The sequence below is a fragment of the Haliotis rufescens genome, unplaced genomic scaffold (genome assembly GCF_023055435.1).
Source record: "Haliotis rufescens isolate VD_foot unplaced genomic scaffold, xgHalRufe1.0.p SCAF_4, whole genome shotgun sequence".
Classification (NCBI taxonomy): domain Eukaryota; kingdom Metazoa; phylum Mollusca; class Gastropoda; order Lepetellida; family Haliotidae; genus Haliotis; species Haliotis rufescens.
The window spans coordinates 13,451,838-13,467,414 of record NW_025964112.1 but is presented as its reverse complement, the minus strand read 5'-3'; the positions used below and the strand labels follow the sequence as shown (position 1 = coordinate 13,467,414).

The 15,577-nt window shown below is 38.8% G+C and overlaps 2 protein-coding genes across 3 annotated transcripts in view; one reads left to right on the top strand and one right to left on the bottom strand.

The window, feature by feature from the left end:
• Positions 1-15,577, top strand: part of LOC124111379 (alsin-like) — a 99,116-nt gene that overhangs the window by 31,272 nt on the left and 52,267 nt on the right. The gene's annotated exons all lie outside the window — the stretch shown is intronic.
• Positions 1-15,577, bottom strand: part of LOC124111381 — a 30,645-nt gene that overhangs the window by 7,720 nt on the left and 7,348 nt on the right. The window contains exon 1 of one of the 2 annotated variants that reach the window (XM_046471074.2): positions 10,465-10,518. The exons of the other annotated variant lie outside the window; for it this stretch is intronic. The gene's annotated coding sequence lies outside the window, so the exon portion shown is untranslated. Of the gene's footprint in view, positions 1-10,464; positions 10,519-15,577 lie in introns of those variants that run through there. 2 annotated transcript variants of the gene reach the window in all.

Genomic DNA, 15,577 nt, shown 5'->3' with positions numbered 1-15,577 from the left:
CAGGAATAGTTCCAATTTCTAACGCTGTAGTGTCATCATGTGTTTCTCTAAGCACTGTCTCCACCTTGTTGAAATATAATATGTAACCTGAATGTACTGGGCCAACAACCTGGGAATTCATAACCAAAGCATGACTCACTTGGTAGAACATGAATAGTGTGTTATAATAGATGCAACAGGATATGCTTTACCCGTTGTCCAGTGTGACATGTCATGCACACAGTGTGAGGTTGGGGGAGGGGGTGGGACGGATGTAGAAACCTCATTCGTGGTGGATAAAAGACTCTGATATAGAGACCCACCAGACTTGTGTCTGGAAGATTCTGCTGGTAGCACATCCCGGGGGTTAACCCTTTTTATCCTCACCAATTATCCCTGTTAGCTAAACATTCGAGGTGGATAAAAGACTCTGATATAGAAACCCACCAGACTTATGTCCCAAAGATCCTGCTGGTAGCACATCCCGGGGGTTAACCCTTTTTATCCTCAGCAATTATCCACGGTGGGAATCCTGGTAGAATTGTTTCAAAGCAACCTAGAGGCAACTTAATGGATTGGGTGGTCAGGCTCGTGACTTGATGGATAGTGTGTCCTCAATGCTCATTATATCACCCACCAGATTGTCTGGTCCAGATTTGATTACTTATAGGCCACCTTCATACAGCTACAGTATTTTTGTATTAACAACAAGCATGCACACATACACACATATAGCTGGATATTGCTGAGCCAGTGATGTTAGCAACAAACCAACGAACACTCCTAAACTTGGTGTTTTGTTCTCACTTTACATATTTAAAGTACCCATCACAATTTTTTTTCAGTATCTCCAGGCTGTACTACCTTAGCCATTGAGAACCCGGGGTTTCGTACTCAGTCTTCGTGTTTAAAGTACACATCACATTTTGTTTGAATATCTCCAGGCTGTAGCCTCTCAGCCATTGATAATCTGCACAGCAGGGTATGTGATGGAGAGGGGACATTTGACACCTCAGCTAGTTTTCATACACTCACGGTATAAACATATTTCAAGGGTTGTGAATTACTGATGGTCATAAAAAATGTTGATTATGAAAAGTAAAACATGACTCACGTTATCGTGATGGGATTTTTGTAATGAATATTTCATCAATGCCCCTTTGCATTGTAGCTTCTGCTTTCATCGTTGATGGCTTTTTTTGTCAAATGGCAACTGTATGTAAATGGAGTAAAAATAGTCATTTATGTAGGTTGTTCACAGGTAGGAGCACTGTGAAATATCTGTTCGAAAACCGTTTCAATTAATCGTAGATCATATCGCATTGACATCACATAAGTTGGTGATGAATATGATGAAGACAGGATTGACTTATTGCTTTCAACATTTTTTTATATTCTTTCAGTATGACATTTCAGTACTGATGTGATTGCTTATCAAGTCAGTTGGGTATAACTTGCTTGATAAAGGTGCTTTTATCTGTACTGAAACTGGGAACTGGGATGATAGGTTGCCCTATGATCCTGTCTACCTTGATACTACAGCTGTAAAGATCCGGGGAGAATAGGTCTTCAGCAACCCATACTTGCCGTAAAAGACGACTATGCATGTCGTACGAGGCGACTGACCCAACTCACCAACTCTCATTTCCAGTCTAGGTTTGATTGTCTTCATGTTATCAGAGTGATTCCATGGCACCCATGATGCTGTTGTCTATTTGTAATACTTCTGTTAAAGTCCGAGGGGACATGGGGGTTCATGGGTAATTGTATAGGAAATTCATTCATTTCTAATTTGTCTGTGACCATTCATTTTTGGTATATGTGTTTCACATTTTCTAGTTGTCAGTTGTCATGGTTTTTCAGTTTTAGTTTTAACGAAACCACTAAATTCAGAAAATGTGTTAGAAATTGTGTCACAATAATGAAAAGGAGACCCTGAATAGTCGTGAGTGCTTGTTCCACAAGGTTCCAAGGTTTCTTTAAAACTCAGTACGGGAAGTAATCAGACATGGAAAACAATAATGAAACATATAAAAGTGGAACCAGTGAATGAATATTGCAATCGTACAAGTATTTTGTTTCTTCCAAATGTGTCTGTGTTGATATAACATTAAAAATAACTTATTTTTCTCATTGTAAAAGGTGACTATGCTTGTCGTAAAAGGCAACTATCTGGATCGGGTGGTCAGGCTCGCTGACTTGGTTGATGCATGTCATCGATCGATGCTCATGATGTCAATCACTGGATTGTCTGGTCCAGACTCGATTATTTACAGACCGCCGTCATATAGCTGGAATATTGCTGAGTGCGGCGTTAAACAACAAACCAACCAACCAACCAAATCATTGTAATTTATTTAAATTTGAATTAAAAATGTAATTTTCTTTAAGATATTATATTCTTTTGCCATTACCATGATTACCTTTCCTAATTCATAACAAGATAACTCCGCACTTTTATCTTATTCAGCTATTCTCAGACTTTCGAAGTTCACAGCTTTTTTTATATTTTGGGGAGATTATTTAATTGTAAATTTAATCTGATGAACATAATGTTAACTGCCGTGTTGCAACAGATCACAAGCTTTCTTGTTGTTGACTGTTTGAATAATATTCAATCGAGGAGATTTTCAATGACATTATGCCTGCTGGGAGTACTAATTGTCCCTGGCATTGTCACCCTATGTATTAAAATTGAAATGTGATCAAAATGTGTATTTATTTATGAATGCATATTTATTATGCATTAATTTATAAATAACAAGTCTGCTTTTTGCAAAAAAAATGTTGCATGTTTAATTGATAACTGCAGGCATGGTGGATATGTTTAAGGGACAATGCTTATGATGCATCTTTAATAGCACCATTTTGTTTTCCATATTGTCACCCATTTAATGATGCCGGTAGCTGTCCACAATCTATTTGACTGATCCATTCATTCAGAAAAGCACTGTCGACACAGTACAGAGCCTTAGGGTTGTTTAAGTGTTTGCTGTGGAATGACTGACAATATCCGACAAATATAGACAGGTCTCATGCTAAGTCTGTTTGTCAGGACTCCAGTTTTTTATAGATGTATTTTATTGATGTATACTTTGAATCTCGTTTTATTAGTTTTCTGCATGGCTGATCAAATAGAGTAATGTTTGAATCTGTTGACCCACACCTACATTGATTTGTCGGTTCTCATGGCAAATGAAATTGACAAGACTGTCAGAGAGTGCGAGCTGATGAAGCACTTCCTGTAAAGAGAAGGGATTGAAAGATTTGGGGGTTGACTTTGGAAGATCGAGAGATTTGTTCCAATCTTTTTGTACATTCTGAGGTCATAGTGTCCTTAAGAAATTTTTGTTAATTTTGTGCAGTTACCATGGTTGCATTGATGTTTTATTTCATCATGTCAGGTTGACGAGCTTTGAATCTACAATTACTGCTATCAAAATGTTGTGGACAATTGAAGATTTTTACCTTTTATGTTTTGTCAAGATGCAAGAGGCTCCTAAAATATATCAGGGTACTTGGTGTTAATTGACAAGTTAATGAACTAGGAAACAGAACGATATTTTTAAGAGTCCTGTTTATTTGGAGGCAACTTTACTGTGTTTCTATGAAAATTATCAGAATTCAAGAATGATTCATCCATAAAACAATAATAATTTTATTTTTCTGGCCAGAGTTCAAAGATATATTCAGAAAATTAGTCTAATAATTATTATTCACGCCATGCGGTATGGCAGGAGAATATATACTGCGAGTTTTGGCTCTGTCCATCCCTTCATTTTTCTCATCTGACTTCAATGTGGACAAGTACGTATACATCATTAAGGGCTACATATGCAGATCAAGATCAGAGTTATGGCCCTTGCCTTATGTTTTTTTGACATGGTGCACTGTACCTCCAAATGGGGCAGATTTTCTTAGAAACCACTGTGGATACAAGGATGACATTATGCATACATCTAGGGAGAAAAATATGTTATCTTGTTTGAAAACCACCATCAAGAGTTATGGCCCTTGTTTTTATACTTTTTTTCATTTGCAAAAATGAGGATATGTGGGTACATTTCTGGAGCGTAAATCATAAACCCTTTCATATCCATGAAACATCAGGCAAGTGCTGAACTGGTGGCATTGTTGTGGAATTTTTTTTTATTTTTCCTTTTTTACAAAACAAGTTTAAGTAGGGGTTGTTGCGAAACCATTCATGATTTCTCTATGAAAGTATGCAAATGTTGAGGATAGTTACGACTATAGGCTGTCGCTTTCACAGAAATCAATGATTATGTATTTCCAACTGGTGGTGGGGATATGGATGACTCTGCCTTCTTCTTATGTCATGACTCACTGTTCAAAGCCACCAGCAAGACATGGAATGGGAAACTGCTGTTTCCAGGTGTCAGTGTATTCTGTCTACCCCAGCACCATGGGATGTATGCATGCATCTCCACTGACCAACCTTTATTTACAGTTCTATTGTTGGTAGATTTTCCTTGAAGAGTTTGTTAGTTCCTGCCACTGTATGTAAGAGTTTTACATAATTGACATACAGTTAATGAAAACTACTCCTACAAATATGTCTGGTGTGTTAGAAGGGTGTACATTAATCAGCTTGTGCAAATGTTTGACAGTGTACTGAAGACATTTTGTTCTTCACATGTTAACGTATAACAATCAAACTGAAGTATTTGTAGCTGCATTAAAGCTTTTTTGTTCTTGAGGTTGTTGATTGTGGTGTGATTTTCTGGAATAGATGTTCATTTAGAATTCATCATGATGCATCAGAAAGTTGTTTTAATTTCTGTTGTACACCCATTACTATTTAATACACACCTACTCATCCGACTACACCAGTGCAGACTTTGCTGATGACACACCCTCTACATCCACTACATCCACTATGCGCCGCCTCCGTGGTCTTGTGGTAGAGCGTCCGCCCGGAGAGCGGAATGTCCGGGGTTCGATCCCCGGCCGCGTCATACCAAAAGACGCTAAAAGATGGTGCTTGTTGTTACCCTGTCTGGCGCTCAACATTAAGGGGCTAAAACGAGTGGTCGGCTCGGAGTCAGAATAATGTGCCTGAGTGGGGTATTCATGTTAAACTGCGGCATGGTATCTCAGTGAGCTAGCACTATAAATCTGCATCAGTCCGGACTAGTACAAGCAGCCACACACACACACATGCATGCATGTCGCTATATAAGTGCAATAATCTTGGACGCGACGTTAAACCCAATTTCACCTCACATCCACTATGCGTAAAACAGGTACTACAACTTCTACTACTAATACGACATGTATGAACTGTGAAGATCCAGGTAGGGAATAGGTCTTCAGCAACCCATGCTTGCCATAAGAGGTGACTATGCTTGTTGTAAGAGGCGACTAACAGGGTCAGGTGGTCAGGCTCAGTGACTTGGTTGATGAAGCATGTCATTGTATCCCAACTGCGGAGATCGATGCACATGATGTAAAAGATTGGATTGTCTGGTCCAGACTCAATTATTTTCAGACTACCATCATATAGTTGGAATATTGCTGTGTGCAGTGTTAAATAACACCTACTACTACTATTACACCTACTACAACTACTTCTACTACTACACCTACTACTACTATTACACCTACTACAACTACTTCTACTACTACACCTACTACTACTATTACACCTACTACTATTACACCTACTACAACTACTTCTACTACTACACCTACTACTACTATTACACCTACTACAACTATTTCTGCTACTAGTACTACACCTACTATGACTACTATGCCAAACTTTTTACACTTAAGACACTGCTGATTACTGTCTACAAACTGAAAAAATTTAAGAATGATGTTGGATGATAAATAAAATCTCACCTCGTGTCTTTTGATATCAAATATATCAACACTCGTTGATAAAAGTGGCAAAAATCCTCGGCAAGCCTCGGAATTTTTCCCCTTTTATCAACTTGAGATTCTCTAAGAGTTAACGCCACTTCCTCCTTGTTGGTGCTGTTATCGTGAAATACAAGTCACCTCTACAAAGTCATAGTTAACCATCAATAAGAACTGTTACAACATGAACAGGAATAATTTATTCCAGTTTCAGAATTTTTACTTATTTTGCTGTAGACTTGGAGCCAAATATTGGCCCCTGAGAAGATCAAGATACATCCCCTGCACCATGATATTGCTGAAATACTGTTCACGGCATCGTTAAACAGAACTCACTAGATAAATCCCTGAGGGTCGTTTCTTTAATCCATTAATCATGGATAATGATCCATTATCAGACCTCTACTGGCTGCTACTGATCTCACCTGGGTGTACAAGAGTGTGTTGCCAGCTAAATGTAGCCTATAAAACATTTATATCCAGCCTGTTTACCACCTCCCCTGGGTCTGCTGTAGCAACTGTCTCGGAGCAGACGACAGACAGCAATTATCCATGAGACAGAGGGTGGGGATGATAGCAAGAGGTTGGAAAGCCACGATTAAATAATCTTTTCAATATGTTCATTTCAGTTTGGTGTTATAAGTCTCTGTTGTGTTATTCGCATTAGATATGAGCAAATGAGTTTGACAACCAGATTGAATAACAATTAGGACATCCTCGATGATCAATTGTGATGCCACTGGTTATCATGACGTCACAATCAAATGACATCACTAATGGCTCTGCTACTGAAGCTGTTAGCAGTACTTTTTTACACTGAAGACACTGCTTATTACTGTCAACAAATTGAAAAAGCTGGAAGAATGATGTTGGATGACAAATAAAATCTCACCCTTGTGTCTTTTGATATCAAATATATGAACACTCGTTGATAAAAGTGGCAAAAATCCTCGGCAAGCCTCGGAATTTTTCCACTTTTATCAACTTGTGTTGATATATTTGATATCAAAAGACACTCGGGTGAGATTCCCTAAGTCACTTCCAAAAGGAAGCTATGGTGGCAATTGGGTGCAGGGTATCAGGACAGAATGGAGATATAATACCCAGGATAACCAAGGATGCAATTCAACCTGACCAGTTTTATTTTCTTGATATGGGTATGAGCTTGCATTAAATAAACGAAAGGTAATTCAAATTTTTAATGGAAAATATGCTTATTTTGAACATTATTTTGAATGTTGTTGGTTTTAGTTCATGAGTTTTTCTTAGGAAATTAGCCTCAGTTCAACACAGAAAAATATTACGTTTTTAGTGTCCCCTGAATCCTGCATGTAAATGTCTTTTTATTTTTTCAAAATTTTCTAGAATTTATGTTGGGTGTTTACTACCTGTCAGATGTGACATTTGTGGAGAAGCTATGAGCACACACCAGAAACAACAAGCCTGACATGATGTTCGCCTGCATATTGTACACGTTAAATTTGTCAACATGGCATGTGTCTTTATGTGTCTCCTGAAGGATTATGTGCCTTGCCACAGTTTGCCACAGACAGAAACAGTTGGTGCAGAGTTCTGATAGAGACTTAATGATTGCTTCACACAGTTTTGGAGTATTTAATAGTGATTTGTGGCAACACATTAATAACATTATGGTATAGAGTAGACTTGATCACGATAATTGTGATATGTTTATGACAGGTTAAGTGCATTTTAAGCCCTTCGGATACACAACACTAAGTGTATTTTCGTTTGCAATCATGGCAGTCTTTGTACTTGAAATAGTGAGGCAGTGTGCCTTTACTCCATGGGAAAAATCCTTGGGAAGTCAGGCCAAAAATGTCTCCTGTCAGAGCTTATACTCAGCTTTATAGTTTCCACATGTGTTGACGTGTGGTTCAGAATGGTTGACCTGTTGCTCTTTTCCAAGGTGATCAGGCCATTGCCAGGTTCAGGCAGATGAAATCTTCATCACAAAAAAAAGTGTGTTTTTGTTTCAAGGGAGTAATTTATTCTGTAATCCTGACACACATTAAGGTTTTTTTAATTATCATATTTTGTTTAACACCATATTCCATCATGACAGCGAGTCTGGACCAGACAAACCAGTGCTTGATAATATGATCAACATGGGTTACGATGACAAACAGCCAACCAGTCACCGAGTCTGACAACATAATCCCTTTTTCATCCTGTTATGGCTAGTATGGATTAAATACGACATTCAAACCCTGGATACTAGTTACTGGGATACTGGGTTATGACTTAGCAAAGTTCAACTCTGTGGTCGGACATAGAAACTTTTAGACTTAGCAACATACAGTCAAGTCTCGTTAATCCGACATCGTTGGTTGCACATGATTGTGTCGGATTAACGAGTATGTCGGATTAACGAAATTAAGTGATTTGTGATCGAAAATCGGACGTCTTCACGATAGATAATAACCGTGTGTACCTTGTAATAAAATCATTAAAAACGAAATATTAATATTGTTATATTGTTTATTCATTCATTCCTTAATTTATAATTAATGACTGTGCAAAAATAATAATAATTTTCCCATTTATACATAACAATAGAGACATTACTCACTGAATTTATCACATGATCAACGACACACGTTTCCTCGTGTAAATGCAAGTGCTACTGTCTTAACAACTTGCTTCATCTACTTAAAATAGTCTGTCAGTGTTTTCTGTTTCTAACATTTTGAAGGCACATTTCTCAAAGTCCCCTGCTCGCTTGACGTCTAGGGCTTGTGGTTCTTCAGCATCAACATTGTCGAGGTGTAATTTCATTTGCTGTTTCTTATAATAAAGCTTAAAATTCTTTATGATCCCGGCATCTAGTGGCTGAATGTACGATGTGGTGTTTGGTGGCAAAAAGTGACATTTCACATTAGTTATGTCGACAGTAGCATGGGATGGGGCGTTGTCCAACAGCAATACCACGTGGCGTTGCTCCAATCACATTTGCCGATCCAAGATCAGTAGCCAGGCTTTGAATATTAATGAAGTCATCCATGCTTTCTTGTTTACATACCAGTCGACCATGGTGAGTCGACCATGTGTTATATACCTGTTCGTATTTTAAACTGGCTTCATGCACATTTATCTGGCTTCAATTTGTAAACTACATTTGTATAGCTTTGTACATACAGGTTTGAATAGCTTTTCCTGTTAATTGTTAAGTTAATTTCTGCAGCCAGTGCGTGTCAAAACACGGGGTTGTGTACTCGCGGTCAGATGACCACGGAGTACGCTGACCACTGTGTCGGATTAACGAGACTGATTAATGAGTGATTTCGGCAATTCGTTGCAAATTAGGTGTGTCGGAGTTGGAGTGCGAGAATGTCGGATTAATGGGACTAAATAGCACTGAATCAATCGGTTCCCATCATTTGTGTCGGATAAAGCCGAGTGTCTGATTAACGAGTGTCGGATTAACGAGACTTGACTGTACTCTGTTACCATTCTGTCATTACAACAGCTTGTGTGGCTGCTGCTGTTACATGGGACAGTCCATCTCCTCCGGCCACATTTACTTCACCCGAGAAGATCAGGGGTAGAATAGGTCTTCAACAACCCATGCTTGCTGTAAACATGGTAAAAGGCGAGTATGCATGTCGTAAAAGGCGACTAACGGGATCGGGTGGTCAGGCTCACTGACTTGATTGATGCATGTCATCAATCCCAATTGCGTGGATCGATGTTGATGATGTAAATCACTGGATTGTCTGGTCCAGACTTGATCATAACAGACCGCCGTCATTTAGCTGGAATATTGCTGAGTGCGGCATAAAACAACAAACCAAACCAAAACCACATTTACTTGCAGTCTTTGCTGCCTTCATCCCCTGTTACACTTCATTTGTTAGCGATGAGGACACAGAACTTATGGTCACAGCAATCTTTCAAAGTAGCCTTCCAATGACTGAAATTGATGTAAATGAGACACAAAATGGGCCGTCACACACACCCCTCAATTTAGTTAACATAATTTTTTCAGCTTCATCAACCTTTTTGACAAGACCCCTCATTTCATTGGTGTATTAGTTACAGGTATGTGGCTGTTATCTAGAGACTCGAGGTACCATCTTTGTTCCGTGTCATCATTAAGGGGTGTCCTGGGTCCTTGAAGCCTCCAATGGTATTTGAATCTAGGGATGCCCTATACTTTTGTCGTTAGGGTAATGACAAGAACCCTTAACCTTAATGCTGGATTCCGAACACTGCTATAATGCTGGCATATTCATGTAGTGGTTGGTCCCTAGGTTAGGTTAATGTGTCTGTGCTGTTAATACTGAAAACAGCCCAGAGTGATCACGATGTGAAAAACTTCCTGTCAATAAACTATGTTTTGCCCTGCAGAGAAGTCATCAGATTATCATTAGCGTGAAGCTACCATAGTAGCTGCATGATCATAGTGTTTTGACGCGTCACTGGCGATGGAATTACATCATGCTGACATGGCAGATTAGAGTGCTGTTGTGTAACATGGACAGCCTCATGAGATGATGAATCATGTAATAATGAAAATTGATCATATGCCGTTATTGTTTATGAATAAAAATAGAACTGAAAGTGTTTGAAGTCCTTACATACCTGTTTCAGATGGAGCCAGTAGTCTGTATATAAGTCCTGTTTCTACAGTGAGGGTCTAAAATGGAATGTTGTTTACAAGCTTATATGGCAAAGAGATTAATTTGTCAGAAGGAAACATTGTATTACTGGGAACGCCTTGACAGCTCTTGACCACGCCCTCCCAACACCCACTCAATGAGTTGACAATCAGACTTGGGTTCCATGGTCAAAAGGACAATTCCAGTATTTGGGTGATACATGCATGAATATAAAGAGATTATTGTGTGTGTATGGAAGGCGGGGTAGGAGGGGGTACAGGTTAGCACAGAAATATGTATCTGTTTGTCCTGTCACCATGGTAAAAGCATATCATGCTGATAAATGTCTGTGTTTGAAAGTGTTCGGGGTTTTATATGGACATGCTCAGTGGCAGTAATTGGGCCCCAAGTCAGAAGCCATTGCCAGTATATATGTCCCACATTGGAATTAAAACTTTCCAGATTCGGTTTGTTTGTTTTGTTATTAACACCGCACTCAGCAATATTCAAGCTTTATGACGGTTGTCTGTAAAGAATGGAGACAATACATTGATGTCCTGTACAATCATGAACATCGATCCACGTAATTGGAATACAATGACATGCATGAACCAAGTCAGCAAGCCAGACCACCTGATCCTGTTAGTCGCCTCTTACAACAAGCATGGGTGGCTGAAGACCTATTTTAAACTGGATAATCACTGGTCAGTTCATTTTGTTATAGTAAATACTAGTGTTATGGTTCTGTAGAGGTGCCTTGCATTTCAGGGATAGTCGGACCAATAAAAGGGGTTTTACCTCAAAATATAAATTTTTGTTGGAAATGGTGGATGTCCTGTAAATCAAAAGTAAATTGTTCGGCTCGATCCTCAGCTCCTCAGTTGCATGTTTTGAAGTAGTGACTGAAGAATAGGGGTGAATAGATACATCGATGCACCCGTGCATCGTGAGTTTTCATGTGATGATACGATACACGATATGTTTTTTTCTGTATCGATACAAGATGTTAGACATGCTGAAATAAATTACTTACTATTTGTTTAATGACACCTGGCGCTTTTTCAGTCAGATACCGCAAAATGTGTTGTAATTAGTGTTACAAGTTCACTACTAAAAAAGCCACAACGAACATGTGTCTACAGCTAGCTTTTCCTTTTGAAACTGCTCTGGAGTATTTATTGTCAAGAGGTTTCCATGCGATTTGACGTAAATACGGGTGAGTATCGTATCATGACCTTGCTGTATTGTTTCACCCCTACTGAAGAAGTACCCTGTCTCTAACAAAACTCCCTGGCTGTGAAGGCCGATAACTGAGTGAATAGTTCTGTAGATGTAGCAGCACTTGATTGCCCAAAGTACTGACAGTGACCTCATCAGACCATATTGGATTTTCAACACAGACTGACCCTGATTGTGCAACTGGTATAGGAGGGTTGACCCCTTGACAGGTTCATCACAATTGCTGAAAGACACCTATTTCAGCTAACGCGACAGAGTTTCTAAATGGGTATCATTTGCAAACATGTAACTACCTCAGTAATAAACTGCCTACTTAATCCTTTGTCAACTTGCAAAATAGTAGTTTGTGAAAAGAACCAATGGAGTATCTCTTTCTTAGAAGAGTTGAATTCAACAGGGAATTCAACAAACACAAGCCAGTCTTTCCATGTCTCTGTGACGTCATTTGAGGGGCCACCCTCTCTTCCTTACATGTCTTAGCTTAAGATGAAAAAAAAAAATGCTTTGAACAGTGCAAATAGAAAATGAAATGTTCTATGGATGTGTTTAAACAGAAATGTGTTTGTATGGCTGTATAGCAAGACGTACAAGGTGTGAACATGGTGAAGTGTTTGCGATCAAGCTGCTGTCGTCTGGGGTGACATATGACAACTGATTGTGACAAGTGACGATATCGCTGCCGATTTTCTCATGGGAACTGCCACTCCTTATATAGTTTTCGATTCTCAATATTTTTAGGGGCATTAATTTTGTCTTGGTTTTACAGAGGTAACACCTGATATGTCTAAATGGTACAGTATGTCTGTGTTATTACAATGGAACTAATGAACGACACTGAAGTTTTAGTTGATTATTTGTTTAGCATGTTTAGTTGATTATTTGTTTAGTTGATTATTTGTTTAGTTGATTATTTGAGAAGGACTCGGGTGCCCACAGAACTACCCCGACCCGTGGTTGGTCATGTGACATATTGTTTAATGACAAAAATTATCTTGAACTATATAGTTACACCACAAGTCACTAATGTTGGCATTTCTTTCTGACTATGCACCCAGACGTTGATAGTGAGTGAGTGAGTTGGGTTTAACGCCACTTTTAACAGTATTTCAGATATATCATGGTGTTTCAGCTTAATGTGGGAGGAAAACCCGAAGTGATGCAGGTCTTAGACGTTTACCACTTCGGTGAAACCAACGAGCACGGGTATGGTGCTAACAAACTTAGAAACATAGTCGGGGTGAACCAGGATTCGAACCCACAATCATAGGTTCTACCCTCCCCCACCCAACCCCACCCCGTTAATGTGTTTGAATAAAGATCAAACTTTAGTCAACTTCAGTGTATGCATGACCAAATCGTTTTATATGTGTCTCTAAATACATTTTGTCCAGGGCTACAGTCACACTATTCCCAATCAGACATTTTGTACCTATCTCTTTACCTATCTCTTGAGACCTACAGCGGGTACCCGGGTAGGATCGGGTAATAGGTGGGTGGGTACCCGGGTAGTTATTTGGACTCGTACCAGCCCTAGAAGCTAAGTGGGTGGTTATACCTTGTACACATGAGAAAAAGTAATCTCCAGGTGACTGGTTGGTTAAGGACTGGTCATTTATTATAGGGGGTGGGTTGTCATGAAAAAATTACAGGGAAAGATCTTATATCAAAGAATGAGAGCTCAACAGCCCAGATTCTAAGATCTCTTCTGTGCCTGAATATTGCATTGGGTGGTCCTAGATTCATATGAAGTGCTTCACTGCTTGTTACAAAGAGGTCGGATCATAATACCATAAATCTCCAAGATGGTAAGAAAGACCATATTAGTGGAATATTGAAGCAGCAGGAATGGGAACTTGCCACCCCAGCACAGCCGACATGAATGCCCGGCCCAAACAAGGTATATAGACTCACTTTGTTATTCAAATGTTATGTCATAAAAATAGGTCTATTTGCCAAATATGAAATCAAGGCAATACAGCCAACCCCTTGGCAGAACAATGTCCTGTACATTTTGATTATTTGTTGGGTTTTTGTTCACCTTGACTTATACCATAAATACATACTGGTCAGGGCTTGTTCCATTGAGTGAGCTATTATTTGACCATGGTATTACATTGAAATAGCTGAAGAGCTAACATCCCTTTGTAAAATGGGGAACTTTGTCCTGCAGCATAACTGCAGAATATCTGCAAGTAATTTCATCGAACAAGTCTAGATGATAGAAATGTGTAAGTGCAGCTCTATTCCACTTGAAATCAGTATGAGTAATTTCATTTCTTAAACAGAGAAATTTATGTGATAAAAGATTTCATAGACAATATGTTTATCTATAGGGCCCTGTACTGGTATCATGTAAGCCGTGTCTCATTTACAACTCACTTGCTGTATTGTGAAACAGAACATTTGAATCATGTCCGACCATGCATTTATATAGCCTAGGCCCCTCACATTAAGGCTTTCACTGCTGTTCTTAAAGCAAATCACAGGCTTTTGAATGAAGATTACACCACAACTCTGTTAAAGCTGTCTGACCAGATTGGGCTTTTGTGAAGCAACTGACCACAGACTTGTGATTACATTCCAGTGTTGATAGATATACTGAAACTGTCATCGGGGTAATAACCTTGAATACAGGAGTACAAATGAGGGCTTCTACCCACACAAAGAACATATACATTTCAGCATGTGGACCCACGTCCACTACATAGAGAATAAGCTGCTCACAAGGCCTTAATGCTGCGAAGGATACATACCATTGGGAAGGAATAAAAGAAGGGCTTTATTCAACTTAGAATTGTGTGTGTACCCGTAATAGCCAGAGATTGATTGGCAAAGAAGTGATACTAGAAGGTAGCAGTACTCACATTTCGCTCAGAATGCCCAGTGACTAATTTTGTTGATATGTTGAATATTAATTATCATCCAAAATTGGCTTCTACAGGAGACATCGCTTGGTTGATATCAGGCAGTATCTCCTATGAGATATCACTACTCCAGATTATAGTACAGAAAACTATGTTTATAATGAACACGCTTACAACGAACTGACGGATAAAACAAACCTATTTTTGGTCCCGGAATTTGCATTATATATGTTGTATATATGCTTATAACGAAATATGGTTATAATGAACTAACATTAGTGGTCCCTTTGAGTTAGTCATAACTTTACTTTATATTTTACTTTGCATCTATAACTGGTAGTGTGGTCCTGGGACTATTCTAACCCTTGTCCACACAGGGGCCCACATTAACGGCTGGATGTACCGTAAGGTTATTATAAACACGTGGTGGCAGATCTATTAATATAACATGTCACAAATGTCAACTCAACACTCGAAATACCAGTAACTATAACTATCTCATTGAAACCCTTGTCACACCCATCATTGATATTTTTTTCACCAAAGAAAAATGCACAGCTAAAAATGAGGGATGAGTTTTAAGATGTACCAAATGTATAAAGCATACAAGTCATCCCTATGAAAGACCAGCTGATAATATTACAAAATATGTAACTATATAGATAGGATTCATATTTTATTGATAAGGTTTCCTGTTTTAAGTGAAATGTTGTGATGATTATGCCACACCCACTTCTGATTGTTCTTGTTAAACTCCGCCTACACACACACTGTCTCATTCCACTAAATCATGCCAGGTAGACTGGGTTTGAGCAGTAGGGGTGTCATTGATTGAAAATTCTAGTATTGATATATCGATCTAAAATAATTATGATACATGAGTCACATGCTCTGGAACTACATGAAGATTTGATACCACACTATGAAAATACTACACTGATTAAGGAGATCAAATTAAGATGTTCCTATTTTTATGAAAGTTGTTCAGATTTG